Consider the following 11,032-nt stretch of genomic DNA (forward strand, 5'->3'; position numbering starts at 1 on the left):
CCTCAGGCTCCCGAGTAGCTGGGACTACAGGCGCCCGCCACCTCGCCCGGCTAGTTTTTTGTACTTTTAGTAGAGACGGGGTTCACCGTGTTAGCCAGGATGGTCTTGATCTTCTGACCTCGTGATCCGCCCGCCTCGGCCTCCCAAAGTGCTGGGATTACAGGTGTGAGTCACCGAGCCCAGCCAACAATAGTAATTACTTTTTACGAAAGACGGATGCTCTATTGAAGAAAGCAAACATAAAAGCAAATTGTAGAGATTTATGGATAAAGTCAATGTGGTATATACATAGACAATGGAATACTATTCAATCTTTAAAAAGAATAAAATTCCATTATTTGCAATAACCTGGATGAACCTGGAGGATGTTCAGGTTATATGTTAAGTGACATAGCCAGGCACAGAAAGACATATACTGCATGATCTCACTTATATGCGGAATCTAATAAAGTCGAATTCACAGAAGCAGAGAGTAGAATGGTAGTTACTAGATGCTGGGGGGAGGGGGAGGGATGGGGAGATGTTAGTCAAAAGGTATAAAGTTTCTGTCAGAATAAGTGTTAGAGATCTATTGTGCAGTATGGTGACTGTAGTTAATAATAAGGTATTGCATGTTTCAAAATTGCAAAAACAGTAGATTTTAAATGTTCTCACCACAAAAAACAACTATGTGAGGATTGATACATTAAGTAGCTTATCTGAATCATTCCACAATGTAAACATATATAAAAGCATAACATTTTATCCTACAAATACATATTTGTTGGGATAATCCCACAGTTATTATTTGTCAAGTACAAATTTTTAAAAATTAGATATTTATGCATCTTTATCATTACTTTGTGATTTGTGAATGGTAAATAATATAATTAAGAGATAAGGAGTGGAGAAACATGAACTTAAATAAAACAATAATAATGCTAGAAAGAATACAACAAATCCTGCAGCCTCTTCCTCTTTTTCTTTGGCCACCTCTCTCTCTCTCCCTCCCTTTATTTGTCTCCTCCTCACCTTCCTCCCTCCCTTCTTCTCTGTTCCCTAGTATTTCTCCTTGTGTTTTCCTTCCTATTAACAGAGCTCAGGGCCGGGAGCAGTGGCTCACGCCTGTAACCCCAGCACTTTGGGAGGCTGAGGCGGGCAGATCATGAGGTCAGGAGTTCGAGACCAGCTTGGCTAATATGGTGAAACCCCATCTCTACTGAAAATACAAAAATTAGCCAGGCATGGTGGCGCACGCCTCTAGTCCCAGCTACTTGGGAGGCTGAGGCATGAGAATTGCTTGAACCTGGGAGGCAGAGGTTGCAGTGAACCAAGATCACACCACTGCACTCCAGCCTGGGAAACAGAGTGAAACTCCATCTCAAAACAGAAAAACAACAACAAAGAAAACAAACAAACAAACAAAAAACCAGAGCTCAGATTATTTTAGCAATTCCAGGGCTTGTTCTACAGTGCTATGCTGCCAAGAATATTTGTAATTTTCTTTAATTCTTTTGTGTTTAATAAGTTAATGAAAACCCTCATCTCTATGTCCTTAAGAGGCAAAAATCCTTGAAGTTTTGAAGCTTTTAGATGCTTCAATAAAATTCCTGTTTCCTCTCTGAGAAAAATAACAAGTTTTCTCTCTTTAGAATGTGGAAATTGAATTGTATTCTTTTCATCGCATCGGTAAGTAATCGCAGGAAATGCAGACGAGAAGAAATTATGCAAAATCCTGCTAGCCATCATAACCACTCTTGTCATTTTGATATCAATTCTTTTAAATATAACTATTACATGCAGATGTGTAGCCTTCTGTTTTCAACAGACATGTGATGTGACTGTTCATAAATGGGTGAAGTGACCACCTTATATTCAGATCAAGCCATATATGTGTCATGTAAGAGTCCTGAGGATGTGACTGAATGGCAGGAGGGCCTGGGGACTGAGAAGTAGGGAGAAGATGGAAATGCAAATGGACAAGGATAATGGCCTAGGGCTGTATAATTTACTTATAGAGCATCTCTGATCTATTTATAGTAGCTGTTCAGAGGAAGCAAAGGAGGAAATGACATTTTAAACTGTAAATTTATTAATTTTAATAGTTTGTTTCCCCCTAGGAATGCATGTTAACCTCATTACCGCATTGAACACTCTTTGGAGGAGAAAACTACTTTTCATAGCTTAGTTTTTGTGAGGTAACTGCTAAGTAAGTAATTATAGATTCATTTGAAGGCATCCTAACACCAGGGAAATAACATATTTTTAAAATCATGAAGACTGGGTCTGAATTTGATCTCTGCCTCCATAACTATGGGGTCCTGGGAAAGCCCAGGACTTACCCTGCAGCTTCAGTTTCATCATATGTGAAATAATATCATCAATACCTTGCAAGTTGCTGTGAATGTTAAATCAGATGAAATCTATAAAGTGGCTGATATACAGATATTATTCAATGAATTATAGCCATTGTTTTCTTTTTTCTTGTAGCTTCAATAGTTATTGATTTCTTTAGGTTTGTTACACACACACACACATATATTTTTTGAGACAGTGTCTCATTCTATCACCCAGGCTGGAGTGCAGTGGTGCAATCTTGGCTCACTGCAGCCTCCATCTCCTGGGTTCAAGTGATTCTTATGCCTCAGCCTCCCAAGTAGCTGGGACTACAGGTGTGCACCACCATGCCTGGCAAATTTTTGTATTTTTAGTAGAGACAGGGTTTCACCACATTGTTCAGGCTGGTCTTGAACTCCTGGCCTCAAGTGATTCTCCTGCTTTGGCCTCCCACAGAGCTGGGATTACAGGCGTGAGCCACTGCAGTGGACCAGTTTGTAATTTTTTACTGACTAATTTGGTTAAGCAAGAAATAAGTAATGCTGAAAATTAAAACAAACAAACAAAACCCACAAAAAAACAAAACAAAACAAAAACCTGCCAGTTACTCTTTTCTTATGAGACAGAAGCACTCATTGATGGGCCCCTTACTGTCACAATAAAGATATGATTGATATGGCCAACATTCAGCAACCACTGAAATCTGAATGTTCACTTTGTCAGTAGCCATTTGCTAAAGAACATCACTGTCACAGAACAAAATGCTTTCTGGCTTATTCCCTGCTGCTGTGATTATCTCGTGTGTTTAACTGAAGGTACCATGTAATTGGGGTGGAGTCCGTGCCACATGTTCCTGGAGTTCAGAGCTGCCCCGCCCTCTACCAGTGTCAGCCAGGTCACTCTGCACCAGCTGCATTTAACCCCCAAGGGTTTAAACTGCCTTGCACTTGGGTCAGCGCTTCCAAGGGCCACTAGGGGGCAGCAAACAGGTGAGAAAGCGCAAATAGAAGAGAACAAACCGGACGAGGAAGACATAGAAGTCATAGTACTCAGGAAAAAGGTTCTGCCCTCTTCAAAGAACAGGCTTGGGATGCTATGCACAGCACAGCATAGCACAGCACAGCAACAGAGCTGGAGCTCTAGACATAGGCTCCTGTTTAAGGAAAAAAAAAAAAAGGCAATTTCCTTTACATAAAGACAATCTACTTTTCCTATGCCAATAATTTTCAAATATTCATCGCTAGCCCTAACTTCTCTTCTCAGTTCCAGGTGCCTGTGGCCACTTGAATGCCTCAGTCTCCTGCGACTCATCCTCATTATACTTCCTTGTAAGCAACCTAGTGCAGCGCTCAAGAATTTGCTCCCTGGAGCCAGACTGCCTGGGTTCCAATCCTACTTCAGCATTTACCAATTAATGCTTTGGGCAGTTAATTAATTTCTTAATTTCCCCATCTGTAAAACTGGGGCAAAAACTGTACCAACCTCTCACTGTTGTGAAAGAGGTTAATGTTTGCAAACTGGCTTAGAACAGTGCTTGGCACACAATACTATGTGAGTGCTCATTAAATAAAAATAAATAAGTCTTGCTCCTCTTCAGAGTTTCCTTCATCAGTAAATGGCACCTTCATCCACCCAACTAGATGAGACCTACAAGTCATTCTTGATACCTGTGTGCCTCATCTCCCACATCCAAGCAATGACTAAGTCCTATGACTTCTATCTACTAAATCAACATTAAATCTGTCCACTTCTCTCCATCTTCACAGATACCATCCATCACCTAGTCCAAGCCACCATCATTTCTCACCTGAGCCACTCCTATGGCCTCCTGGTATCTCTTCAGTTACTCTGGTGCCTCTCTACTTTATCCAGAATTTTTCAAACACAAATTTGCTGCTTCATGACAGCAGAAGTGATCTGCACAGCTTGAAACACTCAAAATCTTATTTTCTTAGAATAAAACAATAATCCACACTGTGTCCTACGATGGCTAGTGTGGCTCATCTCTTTTCCTTGGTCCCTGTGTTCCACCTATCTTGGCACTTTTCGGTCTTTCCATGTGACATGTTTTCCTTTGCAATGGGGGCTTTGCATATACCTGGAACATCTTCCCTTCTCTGTGCCTACTTAACATCTCACCCTTCTGATCTTAGTTCAGATAGTCCTTTCTTAAGAAAGCCTTTCTTGATCCCTTAACTAGGTTGTACCCTCTGTTATCTGTCGTCAGAGCATGGTGCACACTTCCTCCACAAATTCTTTCTCAACTGGGGATGACTTTCCATTGCCTTTAGACATTCATTGCTCTGATAAGAAGTCAGCCATAATTTTTTGTCATTATTCCTCTATATGCAACATATCATTTTTTCCTGTGGTTGTTGTTATATTTTCTTTATCTTTGGTTTTCAGAAGTTTGACCATGATGTGCCTGGGTGTGGTTTTATTTGTATCTCTACTACTTAGAATTAACTGAGATTCCTGAATCTATAGATTGATATTTTCTCATTGTATCCCAAATATTTCAGCTGTTATTTCTTTCAATATGTTTTCTGGCCCATTTTCTCTCTCATTATTCTGGGACTGCAACTACTCACATTTTAGACCATTTAATAGGTCACTGATGATGGGTAAAGTGTTTTAAAATATTTTTTCCCTGTGCTTTAGTTTAAACAATTTCTATTAACCATTTTTTAAGTTCACTAATCTTTTATTTCAGTTTCTGTTCTGCTGTTAAGCTTATTCAATCCATTCTTTACATCAGATGTTTATTTTTTATTTTTGCTCTAGAATTTTATTTGCTTCTTTTTAATGGCTCCCATTTCTCTGTTGTGATCCCCCATCTATTTATTCATTCTGGCCATCTTTATCTGAACATCCTTGAACAAATTTACAGTAGATGTTTTAAAGTCTTTCTCTGCTAGTTCCAATATGTGATTCATCTGTGGGTCTGCTTCTGTTGATAGTATTTTTCTATTTACTTATCATATTATCTTGCTTCTCTCCATGTTTTATAACTCTAAAAATTATATATTGAATGTTTTTTGTTTTTTGTTTTTTTTTTGGATGGAGTCTCACTCTGTTGCCCAGGCTGGAGTGCAGTGGCACGATCTTGGCTCACGGCAACCTCCACCTGCTGAGTTCAAGCGATTCTCCTGCCTCAGCCTCCCAAGTAGCTGGGACTACAGGCATGCACCACCACACCTGGCTAATGTTTGTATTTTTAGTAGAGACAGAGTTTCGCCATGTCAGCCAGGCTGGTCTCGAAGTCCTGACCTTAGGTGATCCACCCTCGTTGGGCCAAATTGTCCTGGCCAAATTGGACATTTTTTTGTAGAAGAATAGTGCAGACTGAAGCATACTATTGTTTGTTTTGTTTTCCTTGAGAGTGCTGACTTTTTCCTATATCTGGGGGCTAAGGTAAAAGTGATCACTCCTATTTCACTAAGAGTTGAATTGGTAAAACAAAACAAAACAAACTGGGGTGCACTTCCCACTGCTACATGTAGGGATTTTCTATCCAAGCTTTAACCTTACAGAAGCCATTCCCTACCATCAGCAATGTAACTGTTGCCCAAGTCAAGACATTTGCCTCTGTTAGCGCCAACAAATAAAAATATGTCTCTTTTTGCTGACCAAAAACAACAGGGTCAACAACAACTCCATAAGCACAGGCAACTTAACAAGTACGTTTTCAGTTAGTGCCATTTTTAATTCTAATTACCTTCTGTTAGGTCAAGTGGAGGATTTCTAGCCTTCCTGGGCCAATACATTAAAAAAAATTCCGAGTCTGTCCTGGTTGTCTAGATTCCCATTCAATTACACTGGCTTAATCCAGTTTTGGAGACATTCTTGACCAAGATCTACCTGTAAATGAAGTGTATAATTAGTTCCATAATCTGGTATGAAAATGCCTCTCAGTCGCTTTATTGGCATGCTACACTAGAAAAACATGGGGCTTGGGGTTAAACTAACATGGGTTTGAATGTTAACTCCATTACTTTTTCATGTGTAATTCTTTTTTTTTTTTTTTTTTTTTGGATGGAGTCTCACTCTTTTGCCCAGGCTGAAGTGCAATGGCACAATCTCAGCTCACTGCAACTTCTGCCTCTCAGGTTCAAGCAATTCTCATGCCTTAGCCTCCCGAGTAGCTATGACTACAGGCCAAGTGCCACCACGCCTGGCTAATTTTTTTGTACTTTTAGTAGAGATGGGGTTTCACCATGTTGGCCCGGCTGGTCTCGAACTCCTGACCTCAGGTGATCCACTGGCCTTGGCCTCCCAAAGTGCTGAGATTACAGGCGTAAGCCACCATGCCTGGCCTTTAATGTGTCATTCTAACATCGTATTAAACTTTCTGATTTTCAATTTTATTATCTATAAAATAGAGAAGACAATATCAGATTCATAGGATTGGGAGGACTAATGAGCATTTAATAATTAATGAGCACTTAATGAAAACCTGCCAAGTGCCAGGAATGTGAAGAGTGCTTCACCCATGTTATCCCACTGAATACCACTATTCTTTTTATTATTTCCAATTGCATATGAATAAATTAAGACAGAGAGAGGCAAAATAACTTGCCTCAGGTCATCTAAGTCAGCAGCGGTAAAAGATGGATGGATACAAACCTAAAATCTCAGCTGAGAGTCTCTACTCTTTAGCCCCTGTGCTAACATTCCTGGTACTCTGTTGAGGGTCACCTCAACACACTGCTTTTACTAATAATAATGAATAGTATTAACATTAATAACACAAATAAAATAAATCCCCCATCAAGTCTGCTTGGTCTAGATGATGGTGCTTGGTTCTGGTTTTTCACCTCCTCTCCACTGGAGGTTTGCTGCTACCCCTCCATCAGAGTAGGAATCTAACCCACCCGAACCCCATGCCTCTTGCTTTGGGCCCTAATCTGCCTTACTAATATCAACCTTCTTACCTTGAAGGTAGAACCCTGTTTTACTGCCTAGGTTAGTGATTCCCAGCGTGTACCCAAGCAATCATGAGTTACTAGATGATAAGTCAGAAAAATGTGATATAAATGTTGTGTTTCAAAATCCCCTTCTTGCCACATATTAGACACAGAGAGGTCCTTCAGCAAATACATCAGATCATTTTGTTTAACTTGGGTGTTTCCCAAATTTACTTGACCACAGAACTCTTTCATGGCCAACTACTAAAAGCTCACTTTGGAATATTAACATATACACTATATTTGTGTGAACATCTCTTTGTGTCTTGTTCATTCGGGTGGCCCCACAGCCCTTAGTACAATAATCAGTTAAGGCTCACAGAATGAATGAACGATGAAAAGGATGAGTGAGTATCCAACAACTATCATTGTGACACTGTTAATTTTGGAACGGAGAGAGAGTGGGCATTGTTCTTTGTTGTTTCCTGAGTTCTGTATCAATATTCTAAAATGCTTATCTCTCAAGTTAAAATTAAGTCTTACTTGGCATAAATAGAATAGAATAAATGATTGTCAATACATGGCCTATATACCTTACTTTCTTTCTTTTTTGGGGGGCATGTTGGGGGAGGGGAAGCCAGATGCAGTGAAGGGGGATGAAGAATAGCAGGTTCTGTTCTAGGAAATATTGCTTTTAGTGAAGTAGCTTTTACTTATCTTATCACTCCCTTGGCACACATTAAGCTAATGTACTACTTATTAATTATTCCAGTATTTCACCATGATATTATTAATCAGAAATTACTTTGATGTTCATCTTTTTTTTTTTTTTTTTGAGAAAAAGTTTCGCTCTTTTTGTCCAGGCTAGGGTACAGTGGCACAATCTTGGCTCACTGCAACCTCCGCCTCCCAGGTTCAAGCGATTCTCCTATTTCAGCCTCCCAAGTAGCTGGGATTACAGTCGCCTGCCACCACGCCTGGCTAATTTTGTATTTTTAGTAGAGACAGGGTTTCACATGTTGGCCAGGCTGGTCTTGAACTCCCGACCTCAGGTGATCCGCCTGCCTTGGCCTCCCAAAGTGCTAGGATTACAGGTGTGAACCACAGTAGCCAGCCGATGTTCATCTTCACTATGTTTTTACTTGGTTTGAACTATGACACTCCCTTTTCACAGTGCTCCGTGAGATCTTCAATGCCAAACACAGTTTCAAGACCCACATACTAATTTTTCACATTTACTATTTTGGATTGTATGATAAAACAAATAGCCAATCATTATTCTTTGCCTTAAAGGCTCTCAAAACATTTACGAGGGCCTACTGTGGACCTAGAGCATGAGTTACCTATCCAATAATAGGAGATGGCGTGCAAGATGGTGAGCAGCACACTTTAAAGATTAAAAGGACAGTTTTAATCATGACAAACTTTAGCTTGTTTTATTTTTCACACCTCTGCATATTAAATAATTAAGTCAGATTTTCTTGGAAGCAGATGACATCACTTTTTATAATAAGGAAAAGAAATCCTTCCTCCTCACCTAATTAACTACAACTCATATTTTAGTTCCTCAACTTCAGTCCAAATAAAGTTCTCCCTCCTCCCTCATGCATGCTCATAGAGCTGTGTTCCTTCCCCCTTCAGAATATCCACATTTCCTGTGAGTGGAATGGTTTTTCTCCTTCACTAAACTGGAAGCCTGTTAATAAGCTGGGGCTGGCTTGGCTCATCATGTCATCCCCTGCACCCAGCACAGTGCATGGCCTAGAAAAGCCACGTCACAAATATTTATGAATGAATACATATGGCTTGCAAACAATACACATTTATTGAATAAATCCTTGTTTTTTTTTTTTTTTGCTTTTTTTTTTTTTTTTTTTTAGACAGAGTTTCACCTTGTCCCCAGGTATGGTGCAGTGGTGCGCATCTTGGCTTACTGCCACCCCACCTCCTGGGTTCAAACGATTCTCCTGCCTCAGGCCTCCTGAGTAGCTGGGATTACAGGCATGCAACCATGCCCAACTAATTTTTGTATTTTTGGTAGAGACAGAGTTTCACCATGTTGGCCAGGCTGGTCTCGAACACCTGACCTCAGGTGATCCACCCACCTTGGCCTCCCAAAGTGCTGGGATTACAGGCATGAGCCACCATGCCCGGCCTGAATAAATCTTATTTTATGCAATGGTGACTGAAGTTATCAAAATAAGGTAATATAGTACCTGGAACAGTACTTGACTCTCCAGCTATTTTTATTTCAAACTCTTTTGCTTGGAAGTAGAATTCCAGATGAGGAATTAGCATAGTTGGGTTAGCTCCTTGGATCACATTGGGCACACTTGTCAAGCTTTTAGATGCTCTAATTCTTAAATAACATAGAGTTTGTGTTCTAACCTCTAATTGTATTAATTGACTAGGGCATTGTGTTTCCTCTTCTAAACTTGTAATTATGGATCACTGAAATGAGTGCAAAGTAGCTATTGCACAGCCCAGCGAGGAATTACAAAGTTATCCTTAGTCAACAACAGAAAACATGATGAGGGGAGCAAACCAAGACGGCAGCCCCTAGTAGGGGTGATTCAATATCCCTTCTTCTAGTGACATAGAAGAAGGTTAGGGTATATAAATGACTCTAGCAAAGACAAGTTTAGATAGATACAGTTACAGCTGGTTCTGTGGTTTTCAAAAGTAGAGAGTGGCCATCTCTCTGGGCATTAGGACCAGTGCTGGAAGTGAAGAGAGATGATAATTAAACTGAGGTACAGCTGAGGAAATTCCTGGCTCCTCACACACTTCTGTATGTCATATCCAAGAAAGCTGGAAGGCTGAACTCTCTGCTGACGAGAAACAATGATTGGGGAGGCAAGGAGGCTTTTGTTGAGGTTCCTGCTAGTATGGTGTCAGCAGATTGTATATTGACTTAATGTTTGATTTGCGTGTTTTCCAGTACATTCTCCTGAACTCCTTGACATAACTTTCCAGTAAAAGTGCTTGTCTAGTAAGTCAGATATTTCCAGGAGGGCTGGGAAAGTGGAACCGTGCCACCTGGCATTATTTCATAAAATTAATTACCTGAACGAATTCATGAAAAATTGCAAATACAAGTGCTACAATATAGAGTTAGTGGGCCATGGCATATTTCTTCTCTCTAACAATTACCTGTGTTATTTTCACTTAAGTGGGGCTTCATTATTTTGCTCTCAGTGGTCATTGATTCTCTACTGGAAAAAAAAAAGGATCTGTGTTTGGTCTCCTCGGGTTTGAAAAGACCTGAAGATAAGACTAAATTGGAGCCTGACTCAGGAAACAAAGACGCTTCCCAGGCAATTGTTCATCTAATCTGGGGATATTCATTACCAGTCAGTCAAGGAGATTTGCCTGGAAAATTTCTCTTAATATGAGCTTTAGATAGAAAGACCAGCAGTCAGCATAGACTCAGAGTCCAGAGATCTAAACCTCACTCCAGGTTGTACAGTGGGCAGCTTTAAGCAAGCCCCTCACTTCTCTAAGCCGGTTTCCTCAGCTATAAAATGAATGTATTCATGTGATATCTCTGCATCTCCCTTTTTTTTTTTTTTTTTTTTTTTGAAATGGAATTTCACTCTTGTTGTCCAGGCTGGAGTGCAATGGCGCAATCTCACCTCACTGCAACCTCCACCTCCCAGGTTCAAGCAATTCTCCTGCTTCAGCTTCCCCAGTAGCTGGGATTACAGGCACCTGCCACAATGCCTGGCTAAGTTTTTTGCATTTTTAGTAGAGACAGGGTTTCACTATGTTGGCCAGGCTGGTCTCGAACTCCTGACCTCAGGTGATCC

The 11,032-nt window shown here is 40.3% G+C and overlaps 1 protein-coding gene across 1 annotated transcript in view; it reads right to left on the reverse strand.

The window, feature by feature from the left end:
- Nucleotides 1-11,032, reverse strand: part of LOC108522727 (E3 ubiquitin-protein ligase HECW1-like) — a 267,461-nt gene that overhangs the window by 109,807 nt on the left and 146,622 nt on the right. The gene's annotated exons all lie outside the window — the stretch shown is intronic.

Source organism: Rhinopithecus bieti, unplaced genomic scaffold (assembly GCF_001698545.2).
Source record: "Rhinopithecus bieti isolate Rb0 unplaced genomic scaffold, ASM169854v2 scaffold_65226, whole genome shotgun sequence".
Lineage (NCBI taxonomy): Eukaryota > Metazoa > Chordata > Mammalia > Primates > Cercopithecidae > Rhinopithecus > Rhinopithecus bieti.